Source organism: Tupaia chinensis, unplaced genomic scaffold (genome assembly GCF_000334495.1).
Source record: "Tupaia chinensis unplaced genomic scaffold, TupChi_1.0 Scaffold000031_1, whole genome shotgun sequence".
NCBI lineage: Eukaryota > Metazoa > Chordata > Mammalia > Scandentia > Tupaiidae > Tupaia > Tupaia belangeri.
Window position 1 is genome coordinate 717,238 of NW_006159461.1, and position 13,408 is coordinate 730,645.

The 13,408-nt window shown below is 41.7% G+C and overlaps 1 protein-coding gene across 3 annotated transcripts in view; it reads left to right on the forward strand.

Moving 5' to 3' along the window:
* The first annotated feature begins 804 nt into the window (after positions 1-804).
* The window catches only part of RB1CC1 (RB1 inducible coiled-coil 1), an 82,319-nt gene continuing 69,715 nt past the window's right edge, over positions 805-13,408 (forward strand). For 2 of the 3 annotated variants that reach the window (XM_006140345.3, XM_006140346.3), the window contains exon 1: positions 806-824. The gene's annotated coding sequence lies outside the window, so the exon portion shown is untranslated. Of the gene's footprint in view, positions 825-13,408 lie in introns of all 3 variants that reach the window. The other variant, XM_027771336.1, reaches the window with a different exon arrangement.

A 13,408-nucleotide genomic window follows, 5' to 3' on the forward strand; every position in this document is an offset into this window, starting at 1 on the left:
CACAGTTTGAGTCCTGGTTCTGGTGGCTTGAAAGACATGTTTATGTAAATTCCTGAGAGAACAGAGAAGGGATTGCAGAATGGCCATTCACCCCGGAGGGGGTGTGTGTGTGTGTGTGTGTGTCTGTGTGCGTGTGTGTGTGTGTGTAGGGGGGTGGTGTCTCACTTTCAGTTTCTGCCTCACTTTCTCTTTCTGCCTCTCTCTGCCTCTCTCTGCCAGGTGTTCATGCCCTGAAGCAAAAAAAGTACCAGTTTTTATTTTAGTCACAGATGTGCCAGTAGAATCTCTCTTAATCTTGTCAGCAATATTTTTTAAAAATCATTAGAAACCATCTAAGGTAATTAAAAAATGATATCTTGGGAAGAGTAGATGGCATAATGGAGATGGCATAATGGTTACATCACTGAACTCCCACGTAGTCGACTGCAGTTCGAGTCCTGAACCTGGTGGCTTAAAACTCATGCCGGGCACATGTGTGTGTGTGCCCAAAATCCCGAGAAGATAATGAAATGGGATTGCAGCATGGCCATATCCCCTGGGGGGTGATTTCTTGCTTTCTGTCTCTCCAGCAAGTACATGTTGTCTATAGCAAAATTCTCTCTTTAAAAAAATGATATCTTATTTGAGCCAACAGATAGCATAGCAGTTACGTTCTTGGACTCTCACATGGCTGACTGTGGATCAAGTCGTGGATCCTGTGGCTTAAAAATCCTGCCGGGCGCATGTGCGTGCATGCCAAAGTCCCAGGAGGAGAAAGGATTGCAGTGTGGCCATCCTCTCTGGAGGATGACTTCTCACTTTCCCTCTCACTGTCTCTCTCTATGGTGAGTGCACATGCTCCAAGCCCAACCAAAAAAAAAAACTTATCTAACCAACCAAAAAAAAAAAAAAAAAACCTTTAAAAAAAATGTTAACATTTGCATTCTCATTTCTTAGTACTTCCAGATGGTTTGGTTTACTTCATGCTGTTAACCTGAAATACAGGAGTTTGACCTGAGCTTGTCAGGCAAGCACAAAGCATGTGATTGACCATCCAGGAAACAGAGGCTTCAGAAAGCTGTAACCACTGTTCCAAAATGAAAATGAAAATGTTGGGTGTTTTGTTGTCCCCCTTGGGACAATGGGAATGACAGAGAGTTACAAAACTATTTTTCCCCAAGAACTCATAACATTGGTCCATAAGATCAGCACAATTCTGACTGGCTTTTTGATGTTTCACATATCCCACATTAGTACCATTACTACAGGCAGGGGATGGGGTTACGATGAACAATATGTAGTCTCCGGTCATTTAGGATACTTTTACTGTGATGCCATCTAGTCAGTGACCTCTTTGTCAAGATGTCCTTGAGGGGCCGGCAGGTGGCGTGGTGGTTAAAGGCCTTGTACTCAGGGAACCAGCAGTTAGCATAATGGCTATGTCGCTGGACTCCCACGTAGTCCACCGCGGTTCGCGTCCCAGACCCGGTGGCTTAAAACTCACGCCGGGCGCGTGTGCGTGGTGCCCAAGATCCTGAGAGGAGATTGAAGGAGAAGGGATTGCGGCGTGACCATCCCCCCTGGGGGGTGATTTCTCGCTTTCTGTCTCTATGTCTCTCTCTGCCTGTCTGGTGAGCGTACGCGCCCTATAGCGAAAACCTCTTAAAAAAAAGGCCTTGTACTCTCAAGTGACTGACTGATTTGAGTCCCAGACCTGGCGGCTTGCTTGCTTTCTTTCTCTCTCTCTCTCACACACATTGTCAATCTCTGATCAAATTAAAATAAATAAATGAAGTTAAAATAATTCTTAAAAATAAATGTGTCCTTGAACAGTTATTTCAGACAGGTTTGTGGGAAGTGACTAGGCTAACCCTAATCTCTTCCAGACGAACTTGAGCCCCAGACCTCAATCTTTACCTACTCAAGAATTTTTGTTGGTTAATGTTGTTTTTTAGCACAAGTACAGTTACATAGGCTTTCATGCCATACTTCATACTATGTGAATTAGTTTATAAGTCAGTTAACGCCATCTGTGAGCACTGCTTTGAACTTCCTAAAAATGACAGAATCATAGCAACCACAGCTAAGATTCCAAGTGTGTTTACCTCTCCAGACTCATTTCAAAGGCCTTTCTACTCTGTTTTCTCTCAGAACAATGAATAGCTGTTTGTCTTAATATCATGCTTATACATTCATCTTTTCCCCCAATTTGAAGTTCTGTCTTTGTGTAGTCATGTGTATAAATGTCAAGATACTTAGCAGCTAGGTGATGGCATGGTGTTCTAAGGGGCTAGATCCCACATGATCCATTACACGGTTCCAATCCTGGACCTGGTAGCTTGAAAAGCCCTCGGGGATGTGTTTCTGCATGTATACCAAAGTCCCAAAAGGAGAAATAGGGGAGAAGGGATTGTGGTGTGACCATCCCCCATGGGGGGGTGCTTTCTCATTTTCCTTCTCTCTTTCTATCTTCAATGAATGCACTTGCACTCTAGCAAAAGAAAAAAAGTTCGACTCATTCTGTCTTATACATTGTTTACTAATGCACCACATTACTGTGTGTTTAGTATGTTTTGACAGTTCTCCTAAGGTATCTCAATACACACAGAAGGCATTTAATAGTTTTTGTCTCACTGGAAGTCTTCAGGCTGAGGGTCAAATAATAATTTTTCATTTAATTTGTTAGTGGGTACATGCCCTCATCAGAGAGAGATAGGGTTGAGGGGGAAGTGAGGTACCACCCCCCCCCACGGGGAATGGTCATGCTGCAGTCCTTTCTCCATATCGCTCTTCTTTCGAGATTTTGGATATGCATGCACACGTGACTTGCGTGTTTGTCAAGCCAGTGGATCCAGGACTAAACCAGGCAATCAGCCATTGTGGAATTCAGATGCCTTAAACCACAACAGCATTGGCAGGCCCAGTCAGATAATCTTAATTAAAATCTGTGTCAGTGATTAAGTTATGACTTGTTGCTTTTAACATAGAATTGGTTTAACTTACATAATGTTAAGTGTGGTTTTTTTTTTTTTTAATAGAAATTAAGAAAAGATGGACCAGTGACATGAAAAGCATGCTAGGCATATGTTTACCTAAAATCCTGAAAGCAGGGAGAGATGGAGAAGGGACTATGGTGTGACCATCCCTCACAGGGAGTGCTTTCTCTTCTCTCTCCCTCCCTCCCTCTCTCTCTTTCTCTCTCTCTCTCATAAGCACATGTGCTCTCTAGTGAGAAAAGTTAGGGGTGGCCCAATGGCCTGCTGGTTAAAGGGAACCAGATCTCACGTGACTGACAGTGGTTTTCAGCCCTGGTAGCTTGAAAAACATGCCAGGCCAGTGGGTGTGTGTCCCCCAAATCCTGTCAGAGTGGAGAAATGGAGAAGGAATTGCCGTCCGACCATGGTCCCATCAGAAGGGATGCGTTCTCCTTCTCCCGCCTTCTCTCCTTCTCACTGTATGTCTCTGGTGAACTCACATTCCCTCTGGCAATTTAATAAAATGAAAACAAAAGATAAGATTTTTATATAAAATGAGCACCAAGTCAAATTTTAAGAAATCTTGACTATTTTGTGAAAGTATTAAAAATAGTTCTGTACTAGGGTTATGTTTATATAAAGCATATGATGTTAATTTCTACCATCATCAAAAGTTGACTTCTATGCTTGAACCTTACAATTATTTGCAATAACTTTAAAGATGCATAGTCTCAGCCTATTTATGGAATTTAATGAATTTTATGTAAGTTAAGGAAAAATGCATAGTAAGCAATCTTGAAGTTGCAATTTTATAAAGCTCCTTTTTTAAAAAAAAATGCAATGTGGCAAGCTTCAGCACTTTGAAAAACATTTTTAAAAATAATTGATAAGTAATCTTTCAATTTGACCAGAGAGAGAGAGAAAGGGAAAGTGAGAAAGCTGTCAGATCTGGGACTCGAACCATGGTTGGCCATGTGAAAGTCTAAAGCCTTAACCACTATGCCACCTGCCAGCCCCTGAAAAAAACCAAACATTTAAAAAAAAAAATTTATGTATGGGGGCCGGTAGGTAACATAGTGGTTGGGGTGCTGGATTCCCACGTGGCCAATTGTGGTTTGAGTCTCAGACCTAGAGGCTTGCTTTCTCACTTTCATTTTCTGTCTCTGTTTCTCTCTGGTCAAAATAAAAAATAATATTATAATAATGATAAAGTAATTCTTCTAAAAATTAAAAAATAAATTATGTATATATTTTTTCGGGGAGAGAGAGACGTGCAACCCCTGTAGAACCCTCACATTGCGATTTGCCTCAGCCCGAGCCAGCCCATATCACAGGCACATGCTCCCTGTATGCTCAGGGTGGTCGTGGAACAGAATCTTGAATGAGGACCTTTTTCATGTGGTTCATTTGTGGTACCACTGTGCCACCACCTGGCCCTAGGATTTTTAATGATTCTTTTCTTAGAAATCAATGGTTTACTAATAAGCTTATGCTCTTAGGGTTTAGTAATGTGGTCAATGAAGATAAATTGTAGGTTTCTTGTTAGAACTTGTTTTTCTTTTCCCCAATTTTTTTTAGAATGACATCTTTGTTTGTGTCCATGCTTTCTCAGTATAACTTTTGAGATAGACCTCTCTTTCTAGTACTTACTATATTACATGATATGCTAATATTCATTTTATGTGACTAAGCTTTGATAAGACAGATAGCACACAGAATTAGTTTTTTTTTTAATTGTTATTTGTTCAATGACTGTACTTTACAACTGGGTTTAATGTATAATCTGACCATTTTGCATTTTATAAAAGAATGATCTAGTATACCTTTTTCGTTCTTCAAAGAGGAAACTGAGAGTCCAGAATTCAGTAATTTGTTTTCAAGGTCATAGTAGTAAAAGTGTGAAGCTAGTACTAAAATCCTTACCTGTTTCATCTGTCCTAATATGTTTTATTTTAGGGTGATCAAGTATTTGGCTATTAATGTCCTTTTTTGCTTAGTGTTTTAACAGTTATGTACAAAGGAAAAAATGAAGCTTTGTAATACAGCTCGGTCAATATAAATCATTTGGCAAGAGGTGCAAAAACATTTTTTTAATAGGACATTTATTTATCTCCTGGATACAAACACTTACGTGATTAACTGGAGTTTAAAGTGTGAGCTGTAAGTGCCCAAGGAGCAGACCATTGACATCCAAAAGAGTGGAGAAGACCTTCTGACAGTGTTTCAGTTCTTGGTACCACATAACATGAGGAAAGCCATGAAAAACCCAAGGTTTTATTATTTCATGTCAAGAGGTCCATTTTTTAAAAAATATTTATTTAATTTTATGGAGGTCCATTTTTAAAAAAATATTTATTTAATTTTATTCATTCATTCATTCATTCATTCATTCATTCATTCATTCATTCATTCATTCATTCATTCATTCATTCATTCATTTTAATATGACCAGAGAGAGAGACACACAGAGAGAGAAGGAAAGTGAGAAAGCAAGCCACCAGGTCCAGGACTCGACCCATGGTCAGCCATGTGGGAGTGTTCAGCGCCTTAACCACCACGCCACCTGCTGGCCCCAAGAGATCCATTTAAATGGTGTGGAGCTTCATGGATGGACCATAGAAGAGTAATAGTGGGGTATCATTCTACAGAGTTAAAACTTACTTGAGTGGATGTTAGGAAGCATTTTTAGTTTTGGGAGAAGTAAAGCGACATTAGAAATAGGACTGAAGATTGTTTAGTAGGCGTTGTCTTCCTGGCTGGGTTGGAGATGGAGTCTGTAGGTAGGTAATTGTCAGGGCTCAGGTGTGCTGCAGTAATAAGCACTGAAGTAGACAGCTTCAGGGGCATAAAGTAGAGAGGTGACCAAAATGAGCTACTTTAATGTGATCTCTCTCAGATTTGAACTTTATTTTGTTGTTCTACAGAGTATGCTAGTAGTATGCTAAGAGTAGATTTGCATGTGAAACTAGTTCATTGAACAGATTTTTTTTTTTAGAAATTGCCAAACTTTTTTTTTTTTTTTTTTTTGGAGAGGTTTTTTGCTATAGGGCACGTGCGCTCGCCAGACAGACAGAGACATAGAGACAGAAAGTGAGAAATCACCCCCCAGGGGGGATGGTCATGCCGCAATCCCTTCTCCTCCAGTCTCCTCTCGGGATCTTAGGCACGCACGCACACGCGCCCGGCGTGAGTTTAAGCCACTGGGTCTGGGACATGAACTCAGGTCGACTACCTGGAAGTCCAGCGACATAGCCATTACACTAACTGCTGGTTCCCCCAAACTGTTTTTTTTTTTAATGAATTATTTTATTTAACTTAATTTATTTACTTATTTTGATTTGACTAGAGAGGGGGAGAGAGAGAGAAAGAGAGAGAGAGAGCGAGTGAGTGAGCAAGCAAGCCCCCAGGTCCAAGACTCGAACTGTGGCTGGCCATGTGGGAGTCCAGTGCCCTTAACCACCATGCCTGCCAGCTCCCACAGATAGGGTTTTTTTGAGAGATTTTTGCTATAGGGCGTGTGTGCTCAGTGGAGAGACAGACAGAAAGTGAGAAATCACCTTCCAGGTGGATGGCCACACCGCAATCCCTTCTCCATTCTCCTTTTGGGGTTTTTGTCATACATCACATGTGCCCAGGGTGAGTTCCAAGCCACAGGGTCCAGCACTGGAACCGCAGTCCACCACCGGGGAGTGCAATGACGTAACCATTACAACATCTGCTGGCCCCGCAACAGATGCTTTGGGTGCTTTGTGTTATGTCACAGAGTTGCTTCCTGTCCCTACGTAACATTTTTGAGATTTTTTTTTGAAGTTGGCAGTGTACCAAATAGCTTTTTAAATATCCGTCATTTTACTTGTTTTCTACACCAGCCATATGAGGTGGGTAGTCACATCCTCATTTGCAGATTCATTCATGGAAATTTAGACAGATGTGTACTAAGGAGGGAGATTTTTTTTTATTTACTTTTTTTTTCTTTATAATAAAGCTGTGCAACTCACAGATTGGGGAGTTTCAACTCAATAAAATTTTACAACTTAGTATAAAATTGATCTTTTTATAGGTCTGAAGACATTTTTAAACAACTGTTTAAAACATTAATATGAATATATTGAGTTATCAGGAAAGTTATGGCACATTTTTGCATAGAGAAATACGTCATGACTGTCCCAGTGACCTAATGTTTTATTTGTCCATCTTGTCCTACTGAACATTTACTTCATTTTAGAAGGCACATTTTTTTATTAAATTCTGGCAAACTTTTGTTTTTCCTTACACAGAAATTCATCTTTTCACTCTTATTATTATGTCCAATCTGTGAATAAGAACAAAGTGAAGTGAAATAATTTCCACACCAAACATACTTATCTTGCTGTGAAGCTATGACGTGACCACCTGAAAATTAGTAACCTAGGATGGAAATAACAGCTGAAGATAAAATAGATTTTTTTAAAGACTCTAGTAGCATAGGGGCCTGTAAGATAATGAAGTAAAAACTTGATGAGACAGCTTTATGAAGAGATTTCGTTGATGGAAAAGCGGTGATATGTACACTGGCAAAAGTGAAGCAAAATCCCCTTCTTTTGACTGAGACAGAGTGCTCGGCAAGAGAGGAGTGAAACTTCTTTCCCATTATTGTTACTGTCACAGACTTGGCTCTTTGCTCCTTCTAATGTAAATAAGATTGCATAGCACTTCAAGACAGTCTCTCAATAGGTGGCTTGACAGTCTTGTACACACAGTTTATCTTACAGAATCTTGAATCAGTAGGTGCTTTGGGTGTTCATTCATCTAGGTCAACTTTCTTCTCTCTTCTGGAGAGGTTTTTGCTATAGGGAATGCACGCTCACCAGAAAGACTGAGACAGAGAGACAGAAAGCAAGAAATCACCCCCCAGGGGGGATGGCCAAGTTGCAATTCTTTCTTCTCCATTCTCCTCTTGGGATCTTGGGCACGCACTCACTCATGCCTGGTGTGAGTTTAAGCCACTGAGTCTGGGACTCGAACCGCGGTCGACTACGTGGGAGTCCAGTGACATAGCCATTATGCCGACTACTGGTCTCCAGCTTTCTTCTCAGTGAGGGAACTCAGCTCAAGTAAATGTAATATTTTGTTTTACATGTCTCTGGTGATTTTCGCTAAACAGGTTGAGAGTGTGGTCTGAGAATAAGAGAATCTTTTTTTTTTTCTTTTTTCTTTTTTCTTTTTTTTTGGAGAGGTTTTTGCTATAGGGCGCGTGCGCTCGCCAGACAGAGAGAGACAGAGAGATAGAAAGCAAGAAATCACCCCCTAGAGGGGTTGGCCACGCCGCAATCCCTTCTCCTCCATTCTCCTCTCGGAATCTTGGGCACCCACGCACATGCGCCCGGCATAAGTTTAAGCCACGGGGTCCGGGACTCAAATCGCGGTTGACTACGTGGGAGTCCAGCGACATAACCATTATACTAACTGCTGGTCCCAAGAATAAGAGAATCTTGAATAACCTTTATATTGGTAGGGGTTAGTGCAAGATGGAAGTTTGAGTTAGACTGTGTGTGCGTGCATGCACACACGTCTGTTTACCTGTTAGGAAGCTGTTACTTTCATTATATTTGTAATTGTTAATTGTCATTGTTTTTACTGAGTGAAGCATATTTAGTGTTATACCTTAGCATGGATACAAGACCTATGTGTGTTAGACATTATTTGATACATATTCTCATGTTTCTGGATTGGCTGCACAGAATGATATTCTGAAGACTGATGTTATATGCTTAGATCAAACTTAATCTAAGAACATGTTGATGATTCTTTTTCAGACATTGTGGAAAAGGAGATTTCTTAGTATCATCTTGCAGCAGTGAAAGACTACTTTTAGAACTTTTTTTAAAGAGGTTTTAGTATAAGGCTCATGTGCTCATCAGAGAGAAATCGGCTCCCCTCCACCCAGGAAGATGGCCACACTGTAATCCCTTCTTCTCCATTCTCCTCTTGGGGGTTTGGACACACACGAACCTGGCATGAGTTTTAAGCCGCTGGGTCCGTGACTCGAACTGCAGTCGACTACGTGGGAGTTCAGTGATGTAACCATTATGCCATAGAATTGGTCCCATCGAACTTCTAAACTTCTGCCATTAACTTGAGAAAAGATGACTAACGGGAGAGGAATATGTATATTATTCTAAGTAAGCATGTAGCTTTTACGTAGACACTGTGCCAGTAGATAGATACCAGAATAGGCATGGTTCTTTAAGCAGTACTTTGGGTTTTTTTCAGGAGGGTTTTACCTTAGGGCATGTGCACTCACTGCAAATAGAGAATGGAGACAGTGAGAGGGAAGGTGAGAAATCACTCCCCTTGGGAGGGGTGGGGGAAGATGGCCATGCTGCAATCCCTTCTCCTCCATTGTCTTCCCAGGATCTTGGGCATGCACACACATCCACCCAGCATGATTTCAAGGCACCAGGTCCAGGACTCGAACTGTAATCAGCCATATGGGAGTCTAGCAATATAACCACAGCACCATTTGCTGGTCCTATTACTTTACTTTTTCATTGATATAGGACATGTCCCCTTGCCAGAGAGAGAGAGAGGGTGAAAGCACCCCCAGCAGAAGTGGTAGGTGGTCACACTGCAATCCTTTCTCCTCTTTCTCTACCCTGTCAGTATTTGGGGCATGCACACACACCTACCTTGCATGCTTTTAAGGTGCAAAGGTGGGATTCAGAATGTTCTTGGCCATGTGAGATCCCGTTTCCTTAACCACTGGGCATGAGACTGACTCAACAGCAGCCTTTTATAAAATGAGTTTGTTTTTGTGAAAAAGTTTATCAGGTATTGCTTAAAAAACAATAATAATAAAATAAAGTCCAGTTTATTTAATTTACTATATATCTTTTATTTCACTTACTTATTTCTTCAATGAATGAGAAAGAAGAACAGCACGTCTAGTAGGGTCCTGATGCCACCGTCTACCCCTGACATCCGGCAGTCCTGGGTCATATGCACGCAGGTACTTGGTGCACTAAGAGAGGTCTCTGGTTGTGAACCCAGAACCCTCCCATCTGGCTCAGCCTCACAGAGAATTGCTGTCTCCTGTACACTACCATCTGGCACCAGGAGGGGTGAAAGCCAGTTTATTGATCAGAGTTTGTAGCTATATAATTTTTACCTATCGTTAGGGTGGGAATTCCTGGAAGTGTTGTGTAAGTTTTGTTTTCATATTTTTATAATTTTCTGTGGTAATTAAAAACACAAAGTAGGCAACAGGAGATTAATCTGAAGATTAGGATTGACACAGTGTATCCTAAAGCTTCTATCATAAATCATGGTGTTAAACTGTCTGGTGACTAAAGTTCTCAGGGCAAAGACAATCCTGTCAGGAAGGACATTCCAAGGGCCTAGAGGTCACCTCCCCAGAGCCTAGGGCAAAGGCTGGACTGCTCTTTGGTAAAGGTAATTCTTCATTAATTAAGATGTTATGGGTAATTATGCCCCTAGGGTTATCGATGCCTTTTCTCATTGATGCTATGGAATATGTATTATGTAGAGAACAGTTTCTTACTTACAGTAACATTTCCAAAGTACTTTTTACTACTTTATACATTTTATCTATTTTCTCTGAAGTTGAAAAAGCTTTGAATCTTATGTTAAAAAATATTGCCTAATAGGTGAGAAATAATGTCATATATATATACATATATATATTTTTTCTTTCTTTTTATTTTTTTTTTAATTTGCTGTAGGGCACAGGTACCCACTGGGGAGAGAGAATGAGAAAACACTGGCCAGCTGGGATGGCCACTCTGCAATCCCTTTTCCTCTATTCTCCACTCAGGGTTTTGGGCATGCACACACAGACGCTCATTGTGGTTTTCAAGCCACTTGATCTGGTACTTGAATTGTCTAGTTGGCCGTGTGGGATCCAGCTGCCTTTAACTGCTACATCCATGGGCTGGCCTATGGGTTTTATGTTTCTCTATTTACTGGAGAGATTTCACTTATTTTTCTTTTCTTTTTTTCTTTTCTCTCTCTCTCTTTCTCTCTCTTTTTTTTTTTTTTTTTTACCATTTCAGTTACCTGTTTTTGCCCTTTGCTTGTTCATCTGTTGTGGATCTTTGTGATTTTCTTATTAATCTGTTGGAGGTCTTTTTTAAAAGCTAATAATAACTTAGTCATTTGTTAACATTGTCATATCTTACCAGTTGTGAGGAGAAATGAAATTAATGGGGGTGATGGAAGACAGTTTTTGTTGTTGTTGTTTTCTACCCTTTCCCCTCCCCTGCTAGCCAGAGAACACTCTTTTCTGTGATCTGTCCTGACCTGGGTTTTAACATCTTTTAGAAAGAAAACTGGAAAATTGTCTCCTGGGGAACTACTTCTCTGCTTTGTTGCTGTGGCTTCTGTGTGGTGTTACTGTTGCACTTGGCACGTGCTCACCTGAGTAACTGAGATATTTGCGGCACTCACTGAAGTGGCTGCAGTTGCTCAAGCCCTGGAGTAGAGGTCACAGACCTTCCTTGTAAAGGACAGGTAGTTGAGGTTAGCCTTGCTGTCCAGGAGGCAAAACCAGGGCCATTATGCAGGTGCTGCTATAATAAGAACAAACTCTCTTGCTCAGTCTCACTGATCCAGGACAGGCCATCTCGTGTAGTGGGCCTGTTTTGTGGCCATCATTTGGAGACTTTCCCTGGACTCAGAGGACCACCTGTAGGGGTTGCGCTTGGCAGCTTGGAAATGAAGGCCACCACCATTTTACTTTCTGCCTAGAGACTCCTAGATCCTATGGCACCCTTCTTTTTCTCCTGAAATCCTGCTTGGGAGGCCAGGTGGCCTGTTGCTTCTCCCAATCCAGAGCTGAGATTTAGTTTTTCTTCCCAGCGGTTGCCATCAGTCGCAGCGAGGGTCACTGTGTCTAAGGGCCCCACCATGTGCCCTGGGCTGCAAAAAGAGACACTGGGACTAGGATGAAGGTACCGATTTCAGAAAGGCCCCATCTGGGTTTCACACTCAGCCCTTTTCTTGGCTACTATAGGTAGGTTTTCCTCTGTACGTTTCTTTAGCTCTGAAGTTTTCAATGTACACATACCCAGGAAGTCCCATACTGCCAAATTGACTAGGTATGGAGGAATTTCCAGCCCGTTATATGCCAGGAATCCCCTTTCCATCTGTGGCCCCGTGGAGATACTGGTTTCCCAGGACTGAGATCATGCCATTTTTTGGATGATGACTTTCCTTTCAGTTGAAAAATCTACCTTATCCTATTCTGAGTGTTCTGCTTATTTTACTCAAACCTAATATTAAAAGAGTTTGTGTGTGTGTGTGTGTGTGTGTGTGTGTGTGTGTGTGGAAACTATGAGGTCATTGTTTTCCAGAGTCATTAATATAAGACACAGCTGGGGAGAGACAGAGAGACAGAAAGTGAGAAATCACCCCCCACAGGGGGGATGGACACACACACACATGCGCCTGGCTTGGGTTTAAGCCCCCAGGTCCGGGACTCGAACCACAGTCGACTACTACATGGGAGTCCAGTGACATAGCCATTACGCTAACTGCTGGTCCCTCCTGCTTTTCTTTTCTTTCATTGATTTTATCACATTCACTTTGTTCTCGTTTAATGCCTTTGTCTTTCCTTCAAAATTATTAATGCCTTGAGGACAGAGATCATGTCTGTCTGTCTGGAGTAGCCAGTCCTGACGCATAAGGTCTGTGTTTGTTGTATTTGGATGAATGACTATTCCTGCCGTTCTTATCACTGTGTTTTTTTTTTTGGGGGGGGAGGGGGCTTGCCTAGGGCGCATGCACTCGCCAGAAAAACAGAGACAGACAGAAAGCGAAAAATCACCCCCCCCTGGGGGGGGTGGGATAGCCACGCTGCAATCTCTTCTCCTCGCAGGATCTTGGGCACACCTGCACACACACCTGGTGTAAGTTTAAGCCACCGGGTCCGGGACTTGAACCACTATTGACTACATGGGAGTCCAGTGACATAGCCATTACCCCATCTGCTGGTCCCCTCATCACTGTACTTGAGCTACTTAATCTCTTCAGAAAATCAAAATGCTCCTTGTAGCCTTTAAGATGAGGCCTGTACTCTTGGATTTAGCTTCCTTCACTAGTTCAGGTCATTACTGAACAGTCATCTCCCTCCCTGCCTCTCCCTCTGGCTTCCTGTCCTCAGCATCTCAGCTCTGCATACTTTTCTAGACTTGTACCTGCTGGCTAATCTCCCATTGAACTATTACATGTCTTTCATGTCTTTCATATTTCCCTATCATTTTGCATATTTCTTAGAAAGTGTCACATTTTTGATAATTTTGCCTGCTTTGTTTGGCCATAGATATTTCCTTTTTCTTTTTTTTCTTTCTTCTTTTTTTTTTTGGAGAAGTTTTCGCTATAGGGCGCATGCGCTCGCCAGACAGACAGAGAGAGACAGAGACAGAAAGCGAGAAATCACTCCCCAGGGGGGATGGCCA